The 4,329-nt window shown below is 37.4% G+C and overlaps 1 pseudogene; it reads left to right on the top strand.

Moving 5' to 3' along the window:
* The first annotated feature begins 1,793 nt into the window (after positions 1-1,793).
* LOC149011011 (putative membrane protein At3g27390) lies at positions 1,794-3,942 on the top strand (annotated as a pseudogene).
* Positions 3,943-4,329: the final 387 nt, after the last annotated feature.

Below are 4,329 nucleotides of genomic sequence, written 5' to 3'. Positions count from 1 at the left end.
TTCTCTAACTTTTGTGTATTTATTACATTGAAATCTTAGAAAATAAACACACAACCGAAAATTTTGCAATCAAATTACTTCTTATCAGTTATAAAATGCCCAACGCATTTTGATATTCATTGGTTGAAGAGAGAGTTGAAGAAATTAACAAACAAGAAATGGGAAAGGAGCATAATCACTTTGGTTTGCCTCTAGGACTTCCTCCGTGGTAGCCATTTCAGACCCTAGATCTAATAGTTCAGCAAGGGTCTTAGGTTTCCTTTCCACGATAGATGTTACCAGCTTCTTATTGGTGACTGCTCTTTTGAATGCAGCGAAGACCACCTTATCATCCAAATTCTCAATCAAGATTGAGATGCTGTTGAAATTAGCTGTAAAGTTTGGGATTGACTCGGAATGGCCTTGCTTCAACGCCAAAAGGTTGTCCTCTGTCTTGTCTTTCTTGATTCCACTCTTAAAATGAGCAACAAATGCATATCCCAATTCAGTGAAGTTGTGGATGGAGTGCCTAGGCAAGCGAGAATACCAAGTAGTTGTTGGGCCTGTCAAGGACACTGGGAAGCACATGCCCTTGATGACATCTCCTCCTCCACACATTGTCATGATGGAGTTGAAATGATTGATATGTGTCATTGGATCAGTCATTTCATTATACGCTGCGAAGGTAGGAGTGAGGACACCCACAGGTGATGGAGCAGCCATGATCTCAGGAACAAAAGGATACTTAAATCAATCAAAGTAGATCATGAGTAAATTATTTCCTGTGGTAGTTCTCTAACATTTCCTTTTATAGAGTTTCATTCTAACAAAACTGCAATTGTGATGTGAGTGTGTGATTGGAGAGTACAAGATAAGTTCCAAGTGAATACAAACACTTGTGAAGACAATAATAAGGACCACGGATCTATTGCTAGATAGAAAGAGTTTGACATTGTTCAAAAAAAATATAGTTTTTCATCTCAGCAGCACTTCATTTTTAGTTGAGAAAAGCTAGTAGTCAGCGATTTCATTTCCAATCCAAGAACTCGCATCAAGTCCTGTTTTTGTATTTCCACAGGCACACTCCTTCCTAATTGTCCAAATCAACATTAGGTTATCTCATGGTACAGCACCATCATCCCCCATACTTACAATTTTTATCTTTGTACAACCTCATGTGCAAATGCCAGTAGTTTTTTATTTTTGTTATGATTAGAGGATAATGCAGAATATATGTTTCTAGTAGAAATTAAGGTTTTTGCAAGGCCAATAGAGAAATCCAATGAACCCTAGAACCCTAATCAATCCAAATCAACAATATTAGTGGAGGTGGTGATGGGTGGTTTCTGGCAGCTCAACTTAACCAATGATAGACCCACCCCATTTGAATATTTATGGCTTCTCACTAATTGAGGGATATGGAAGTTCCAAGGGCCCACAATTACATTAGCACAGACACTTATTTAACCTTATATTAAATTGTGAAGTCGCCCAACATAGCAGAATGGGCTTCCCTAATTCTAGTTTAGTTTTATTTTAAGAAGAAAGTGATTAAATGAGGAATTTAGGGAGAATACTCTAATCCTTCCACCAGCAAGTTGAAATCTCAAGTACACTACTCACACCAATTACGTAGAGGTGGGATTTGTTCAAAGTTAAAAATATAAGCATGGTTCAGAAACTAGGTTTCTAACAGCCATAAGCTGAGATCTCAAGAACATAAAGACTCTTAGCTCACTTTCCTGGATGTTGATTTTTTTTTCTCTTCCCTTGTCCTTTTTTAGTTTTCTCTACACTATAGTGATGTTGTTCCTATGATCATTATTATCCAAGACAGAGCCAAACTATTGGGGCCAGTTCTGAAGCTTGGCCTGTGGATATATATGCATTCCTATTCTCCTAATCTTGTGGCCGGTGGTTGGCATTGCTGGAAGTATTCTGGTTGGTGCAGGGTACGGGTTTCTTGTACCCCTTGCTGCCACCTTCGAAGCTGTCGGAGAAGGAAATACTGATGATTGTTTCCACTGTATCATTGTAAGCCATAGTTCTATATTCAATTAAGGGTTTTAGCAATTATTACTTTCTTAGTTTTTTAAGTTTTGGATTTTGTTTCCTCATAGAAATTTCCTTTTGGTTGACCTTATAGAATGCAACTTGGAGCTCTGTACAGAAAAGCTTTACCATGGTCAAAGACTTTACTGATGTATGTTATCACTCCTATTTCTCCATTATGGATGGTCTTCGCCTTAAAGAGCCCCCAAATGGAAAACCATATCAGATCAGGTTTCATCTTTGTTTTTTCCCCCTTTTTGATACTGCCTAATCTATTCCATAACAAATTCCATTGTCTTATGAAGTTGCTTGCCCTAAGTAAATCTTTGTCATTGCTATATGTGCATTGCTTGACATGAAAATTGAGGTCATCCACTTTGGCATTTCGGTTTGTGGATGTACTTTATACAGCTATATTATAACATGTCAATTTGCATCAGACTTTTCTGACTTAAATTTCATATCGGAAGGAAAAGGCTATGCAAATCGCTCGAACTGTAGATTACATCCTCGACCAGGCTTGAGCCTGTTGATTAAACTGAATGATTGATATCACAATTCATTATATTTATCAGGAAAGCTTCTTAAAATTCCCTGTGGCAGGTGGTAGTTTCACCAACATTGTTCTTAAGTTGATGATTAACCATGATAACAATGTTCAAAACCAACATGATTGAGATGATTTCAGTTTTTAACCTAAGGGATGAAAGGAACGTCCGGTAAATTTGAACTGAGGGACGAAAGAAACGTGCAGAAGTAGGCATCATTGTTTAGTTGTCCTACTGGTCATTGTTATCATGGTGTGACTCAATAACATGTTGAGCTTTCTATTTGAAGTAACAAGTTTTCATGGGCAAGACACTCCAGTGTAATTGGACATATAGTTATACGTTTTTATGTTAATGATATTATCTTTGGGATCTCCTATTAACCCAAGTTATTTAATAACCAAAGAAGACAAGATAGTCTTACAGAATTTGCCAAAATGTTATGCAGATTTCTCCATATTCCAGGTACTTTATTGGCTGGACTTCTTGGAGTTATCATTGACTTGCCAGTGGTTTCACTTGTTGCCCTGTACAAAAGCCCTTACATGCTTTTCAAAGGATGGCACCGACTGTTTCATGATCTTATAGGGCGGGAAGGGCCTTTCTTGGAGACAATATGTGTGCCATTTGCAGGTCTTGCCATCCTACTATGGCCATTGGCAGTTATTGGAGCTGTTCTCGGTTCAATGATATCAAGTGTCTTTTTAGGTGCTTATGCAGCTGTTGTTACTTACCAGGTCATATTCTTATGCTCAAATGGCTTCCTGTTTATAGTTTTAATGTCAATTGACTACATGCTTATTGTTTTGTTGCTTTGGGTTTTGAAATGTAGGAGTCCTCTATTTGCTTGGGGTTACGTTATATTATCTTGTCCTTGTCCATTTATGACGAATACAACAACGACGTGCTTGACACGCCAGAAGGGTCCTGCTTTCCGAGGTGCTATTTTACACTCTTTTTTTATGTTTGAAGGCATTATTTGTTTGTCTTCCATTATAACTTGAAAAGTTAATTAATTTATAAGATTTTCAGGCTCCATTACCGGAAGAAACTGCCACCATCATGGACCAGCTCTCGTGCAACTTCTTTCTCAAGGCCTAACTCTTTTCACAATTACCCCAATCTTTCTAATTCCATGTCTTTTTTGACAAAGCTCTTTCATGACATTCAAGTGCAATCATCTATGCAACAACAGCCTCAAGTAGACATTCAGCCACCGACTCATTCACTTGGGATTCAAGTAGATATTCAGCCTCAAGTGCAATCATCTATGCAACAACATCGCTCGAGCAGTTGGTCATATGCTTTTAGATTTATTCTGATGCCACTTGGGATGCATCTTCTAAAGCTGGAGGCATGGTAGCATCATTGGGATCTAGGAGGCCAGTTCGTGGTGGCAAAGTCAGTGGCTAGCCACGGTTACTCTGCCTATGCATTGGAGTTCAAAGCCATTAAGCATTCCCTTCACCTCGCATTGTCCCTTAACATCTCTCATATTACAATTTGTGTCGTTTTTCTTCTTTTTCTCTTATTGGTGATTAGATTAACAATGTAACATTAAGAAGTTTTGTATATTTGTATACAAGTTGACTTGATTAATATATATTGTATTTATTTTTTTTAAATTGTGTTCTTTGAATACTGTTAGCTTTCTTGAATTTTCTTTGTATTGTTTTTTAGGAATAAATGTAATAATAGCAAATATAGGGGAATTGTTTTAAAAAAAAAAATTTAATGTAACTGGTGGCAG

Source organism: Hakea prostrata, chromosome 7 (assembly GCF_041222555.1).
Source record: "Hakea prostrata isolate BN-2017 chromosome 7, UWA_Hpros_2, whole genome shotgun sequence".
Lineage (NCBI taxonomy): Eukaryota > Viridiplantae > Streptophyta > Magnoliopsida > Proteales > Proteaceae > Hakea > Hakea prostrata.
This window is presented reverse-complemented; position numbering and strand designations above follow the sequence as displayed.